Source organism: Psammomys obesus, unplaced genomic scaffold (assembly GCF_907164565.1).
Source record: "Psammomys obesus unplaced genomic scaffold, mPsaObe1.curated_primary_1811, whole genome shotgun sequence".
NCBI lineage: Eukaryota > Metazoa > Chordata > Mammalia > Rodentia > Muridae > Psammomys > Psammomys obesus.
Genome location: NW_026585504.1, coordinates 33,369,725 through 33,376,510, shown reverse-complemented (window position 1 = coordinate 33,376,510; position 6,786 = coordinate 33,369,725). Strand labels below are relative to the sequence as shown.

The following is a 6,786-nucleotide window of genomic DNA, read 5'->3' as shown; positions in this document are numbered from 1 at the left end:
GACAGTCTATGACCATATCTATTCTATCGGGTAGAATTTGTAATGTCCCTGGACCACTCCACTTTGAAGAATAAATGTTTCCCCAAACCATGTCTAGATTACTTTTCCAATCAGGAAATGTGTAGGAGAGGGAAATTTAAGTAAGGAACTTTCTAGAATGTGTTCTGACATATGCAAAAGAAATTGTATTTCCAAAATAATAGGCTTCCCATTTTATTGTGTATTAATATTTTCTTAGGATTATTTTAAATTGTGGCAATTTCCCACAACAAAGAAAATTGTGAATCCTTTTATTTCTTTTTAATTTTTAGTTTTTTATATTAATTACAGGTTATTTACTTTGTATACCAGCTGTAGCTCCGTCCCTCATTTCCTCCCAATCCCACCCTACCTCCCTCATCTCCTCCCTGCCCTCTCTAAGTCCACTGATAGGGGAGGTCCTCCTCCCCTTCCATCTGACGCTAGTCTATCAGGTCTCATCAGGACTGGCCACAATGTAATCCTCTGTGGCCTAGCAAGGCTGCTCCTCCCTCGGGGGAGGGGAGGTCAAAGAGCCCACCACTGAGTTCATGTCAGAGACAGTCCTGTTCCTCTTACTAGGGAAACCCACTTGGATGCTAAGCTGGCATGAGCTACATCTGAGCAGGGGTTCTAGGTTATATCCATGCATAGTCTTTGGTTGGAGAATCTGTCTCAGAAAAGACCCCTGTGCCCAAATCTGTTTGGTCCTTGTGGAGCTCCTGTCCTCTCCAGATCATACTAACTCCCCCTTCCTTCATATGATTCCCTGCACTCTGCCCAAGGTTTGGTTACCACTCCTAAGCATATATCCAAAATAAGCTCAAGTATACAACAAGGACATTTGTTCAACCATGTTTGTAGCAGCTTTATTCGTAATAGCCAGAACCTGGAAACAACACAGATGTCCATCAACAAAGGAATGTAAATGTACTGTGATACATTTACATAATGGAATACTACTCAGCAATTTACAAAAAGGGAAATGATGAAATTTGCAGGCAAAATGGTGGTATCTAGAAAAGATCATCCAGAGTGAGGTATCCCAGAAGCAGAAAGACACACACGGTATATGCTCACTTATAAGTGGGTACAAGATCTATAAGATAGGATACACACACTAAAATCTGTACACCTAAAGAAGCTAAAAAAGAAGGAGGTCCCAGGATAAGATGATAAATCCTCACTTAGAAAGACAAATGGGATGAACATTGGAAGTAGGAGAAAACAAGAAAGAGGACAGGAGCCTACCATAGAGGGCATCAGAAAGACTCTACCTAACAGTCAGTGTGTCAAAGCAGATGCTGAGACTCCTACTTTTAATGGTAAATGTATGTTTTTATATCAGGCCTTCTCATTGGGTGCACTGGAAAGTGGCTAATCAAAGCTGACCAGTCTGCCTGATCCAGGTCAGGATAGAACTGTGTTTTTCCACAAAAAAAAAAAAAAAAAAAAAAAAAAGTAAAAGCTCTCTAATAAAAAGAATGAAAGAATGATCCCTGGAGCCCACAAGGATTACGTAGGCTGCAAAGGCTCCACAGGGAATATATAGCCTTCCAAGTACAGAGCTCTGAGGATAAAATCATAATTAAACTTATAATAACATTAATGACTCCGTGCTTCCCTGTATTGTCTTAAGAGCATTATCAGCCCATTTCTACCTCAGTACAATGAAGCATAGTGTGACCCTAATATGAGGACAGTTTAGAGGCAAAGACTCAAGTCTGTGCCTTGAAAATTCTAGTTACTAATACGATTATTCTTTTTCTGAGAAAATTTTATTGGCTGTTTGGATAAAGTTTATTTGCCAGGAAGGATGATCCCATCCTACTTCTGCTGGAACAGTGTATGGCCTCCCCTTTGTTGATTGCAGCCTCTCTTGTGCTCCTGTGTATGATGCTGAAACCTGGCTTACCCAGCACCACCTGGAAGTCCAAGTAGTCTTTGAAGCCCAAATCAATGCGTTCTTGAATGCCAAAACCAAAGTTTCCAGTATCTGAGAAGTTGGGTTTTTTTGTTACTCCCACTCCAATACCTTCAGGCCCTTCTCCAGAATTTCTTCTGCCTTGGCTCCACGAACTGTGTAGTGAACAGCAATCATTTCATTTCTCCTGATGCCAAAGGCCTGGAAGTGTACTTGGCTTTGGAAAATACAGGTGTCTGGCCTGTGAGCTACTTCAATACCTTGGCTGCCCAGGTCAGTCTGTCTCTGCTCTCCCCAACACAGATATTGAGACAGAGCTTGCAGATGTGAAGTTCCCACATGGAACTTCGCCATTGTGGAGAACAGGAAAAAAGCGATTTTTTTTTCAAAGAATATATTTATGGGCATTGAATTAAATAAGGTTATGTCATGTCGGTACATAGAAAACTCTTGATTGCCAATATTCAGTCATCTTGGACTTACTCTCCTGGTTTCAGATTCTATCAGAATAATTCCTCTACATGGAAGTATGTCACTTGCTTCATTGGCTCCATTCGAATATCTTTAACCCAATCAGTGAACCAGGCATATGGCTTTTTGATGGGATTTAATATTTCTATTTACTTACTGGATTTTGATGAAAGTCTTGGTCTGTGACCCTCAAATTGCCCGATTTCATCAAGAACACCAAACCTGGCTGTACCAGATGCCTCCCAACATCTAATGCTGCTTGACACCGTGGCCTGACACCGTAGTGTAAGCCCTGATGCTCTGTGAGATAGATATGTGGTTTCACTATGCCAGGACAAACTTGCTGGCATGAGTTTCTGGCCATGTAGTCTAACAGCTTGGGCCTATCTTGCTGAGGCAGATTTACTGAGGCTTTTTCTGTTGTACTTATCTTATAGCCATTAGAAGGTCAGTCTAAGGCTGATTTCTGACGGATTCTAATAACCAAGAGAGAACAAGATCACTGTTGAAGATCAGCTACTACCTAAGCTCGCAGCTCATCCTACCATTTTGGTTGCATTCCACTGACCAAAAAGGACATAAGGCCAAGGCAGTGTTTTAGTGTCAGAAAATATATTCTACTCTGATGAAGGAAGACATTATTAAATAAAATTAAAAAGACATTACAATGGTTAAGTATCACTTTTTATCCATGGAGAAACATATCACCACTATATCATTATTGGAGTTACAGGTTAAGAAGTGAGGTATTATTACCAATTGGAAAGAGAATGACCCTTTTCAAATTGGTATAAAACATTTAAAATACATATTCTATTTTTATTAGTATATATTTGTTCAGTGTTCTAATGCTATAAAGAGACACCACGACAATGTCAACTATTCATAAAAAGAAAGCATTTAATAAAAACTTCCTTACTGTTTCTGAGGTTTAGTTTATTATTATCACAGTGGGGAGAATGGTGGTACAAAGGCAGACATAGCTGAGAGTTCTACTTCTTGATTGGCAGGAAGCATGAAGAGACACTGGGGCCTCCTCAGGCTTTGGCAGAGTGCAGGGAATCTTATGAAAGAAGGAGGAGATGAAAGACCTGGAGGGGTCTGGTGCTCCATGAGGAGAGCAACAGAACCAAAAAATCTGGGCACAGGGGTCTTTTCTGAGACTGACAGCCCAACAAAGCACCGTTGATGGATATAACCTAGAACTCCTGCACAGATGTAGCACATGGCAGCTCAGTGTCCAAGTGGGTTCCCTAATAAGGGGAATAGGGGGACTGTCTCTGACATGAACTCAGTGGCTGGCTTTTTGATCACCTCCTCCTGAGGGCAGAGCAGCCTTACTAGGCCACAGAGGAAGACATTGCAGCCACTCCTGATGAGATCTGATAGACTGGATCAGATGGAAATGGAAGAGGACCTTCCCTATCAGTCGATTGGAGGAGGGGCATGGGAGGAGAAGAGAGAAGAAGGGATAAGAGAGAGGGCTATAGCAGTGATACAAAATGAATATCTGTAATTAATAAAAAATAAATTAATTTAAAAAAAAGAAACTTCAAAGCACACCCTCAATGACACACTCCCTCCAATATGGCCACATCCTTCTAATCCTTCCTGCCTAGTGCACTCCTTGATGACTAAGCATTCAAATATATAAACCTATAGGTAGCTCAAACCACCACAATATATATTCATCTTCTTTGGTACTGATTTTGTGAGAACACTTTTATACAATTCTATAATGTTCTTTTAGTATATTCTTCCCATACATAATTTTATATGCAAACTTTAAAAATGGGGCACGAGAAAGATAGTCCTGCCCCTTGCCTGGGCAAAGCTGGAGAGTTGGCCCTGTTGACATAGGCAGAGAAGAGTGGCAGGCTGACCACCTCAGTTACCACCCAGGCCAAGACTAAGGGCTTTGAGCTAGCCCATCCCAACATCTGCTTCATCTATGAACTGCTGGAGTGTTTGCAGGGGCCATCCTGCAGAGCCAAAGCTGCAGAAACTCCATTATACAGAACACCAACAGGTTATCCAAGAGGAGTCCTGCTGAGGACCCAGTGTGGCATAAGCCAGAAACTTTGAACCAACCAAGCACACTGTAATGAACTTTTGCAAGTAAAGCTATCTTGGTGAAAGGATACACTGTGTGACAAACAGTGACACACCACAGCTTCCATGACAGGTTGTTGTTTTTTTTTTTTAATTAAACTTTTATTTTTTTGTGCTTTGTTTTTTTCTCTTTTGTTTTTGTGAGGAAGATTGCAAGGACAGCAGATATGGAGGGATGGGAAGATGAATGAGATTGGAATGCATGATGTGAAATTCACAAAGAATCAATAAAAAGTGAGGGAAAAGTCTAGGATTCACAAATAAAAACTCATAATAATTGTCTTCCTGAGACTGACTGATTTGCTTAATATGAAGTATAACTTTCTATTTTGTTGTGGTTTCATCTGCTTTAGGTGTCAACATTTATTTACATATTTGCTTTAAATTTTAGGTCATAAACACTACAAATTCACCCATTTTTTTTTTTTTTAGATTTTCTAGCTTATTGAATATAAGTGCTTAAGGCAAAGCATAATAATTTTCTGAATTCCCTTGGGATCCATTTTCATTTTTAATTTTATTAGTTTGGATATGCTTTCTTTCTTATGGTTAGTTTGACTTGAGGTGTATTGATCTTGTTTGTTTTTTCAAAGAACCAAATATTTGTTTTATTGAGTTTTTTTCTATTGTTTTTGTTTTCCATTTCGTTAATTTCTGCTCTGAAAATTATCTCTTTCCAACTACTGACTCTGTTTGAATTCTTCTATTCTTTTTCAAACCCTAATGTATATCATTGTATTGTTTATATAAAAGTCCCCTAATAAACATTGAATTTCAAGACACCTGAAATGTTTTTTCGTGTGTTTGTTTCTGAAATAATTGTTATTCCTAAATAAATATGAAGATATACTTCAGCTCCTATTAAATGCTTAGTGCCAAAATTACCTTTAATTAGAGGTTGAAACTGGAAGCAAATCACAGTTATATCTGGTGGTTATTTCCATCTCGACAGTATCTTGAGCATATTTTCCCAGAAGTGGTAGTATCAATTTTCCCTGAACAGTGACATCAACTCCTGATGCAGAAAGGAGCTACAGATTATCTATCTGTGATCTCTTAGGACATCTGGTACAGAGGTGCTGCTTTAAGATTCCTTAGGTCAAATATCGACCTTACACTAGCTTACTTAATGAAAAGTAAACATGCTATATGCCAAACCATAACTTCAGTAAGTTTCAGTTATGAAAACTTAATGCTATACCATTTCAAGACGTCAACAGAGACCCCACATAAAGAACTTCCAATATACTGCATAAAGCATATAATCTCTGCTATAAGAGTGTCATTAAATTTCGGGAGGAAATGAGAAATTGAAACTTTATTTGCTAATACTTTACTTTTTGTTAGTATTTTTATTATTCACAAATATTATTACGGTGATGTGTAAAATTTATTTATTTTTATGTATTTTGATAAAGTGTCACAAGTAGCCCAAGGTAGCTGAAACTCAAAGACGATCTTGGATTCCTGCTGCCCCTGCGTCCACTTCCATTGTTCTAGAATTACAGCATGAGCGATCAGGCCCTGCTATATGTGGAGATCAAATCAGCAGATTTTGTGTTAGGCTAGCCCTCTACCAAATGACTTACATTGCACCAATGTGATATTTCAACATAGACATAAATTTTCACTAATCAAATCTATTATTCTTTACATAGACTAATAGAAAGTTTAATTCTATTTATAAATGTTAACACTACAACATGAAAGTGCTTATAAGTACAAGATGCATAGAATATATGAGAGTTGTTTTCCATAATTCAAAAGTCCTGCAGATTTTTTATTTTTATTTTTTAATTGTTTTATTTATTCATTTATTCACTTTACATCCGACAGTAAGCCCTTCCTCCTCTCCTCCCATTCCCATCCTCCGGTCCTCTTCCCCTTACTCCCTATCCTCTACTCCTCATATCACACCAGAACATCACTTTGCATCAGGCAGCCCCACCCTGGGGACGGGACTGAAAAGCAGGCTACAGAGTCCATGTCAGAGAAATTCCCTCTCCCCTTTCTCAGGGACTTGTGCAATCTACCTATCGTCTACGAATGTGTAAGGGGCCTACACATGCGTGGTCCTTGGTTGTTGCTCCATAATCCCCCCTGGGCCAAGGTTAATTGGCTCTGTCGATCTTTATGTGGAGCTCCAGTTCCCTCTGGGTCCTTCTGTTCTCCACATCATTCTCCCACAAGACTCCCTACCCTCAGTCCAATGTTTGACTGTGAGTCTCATCATCACTTTCTATCTACTCTTGGGTGGAGCC

General features: G+C 39.2%; 1 pseudogene; it reads right to left on the bottom strand.

Annotated features, from left to right (window-relative positions):
- Window positions 1-1,818: 1,818 nt before the first annotated feature.
- On the bottom strand, window positions 1,819-2,283 carry LOC129674699 (60S ribosomal protein L11-like; annotated as a pseudogene).
- Between the last annotated feature and the right edge of the window lie 4,503 nt (window positions 2,284-6,786).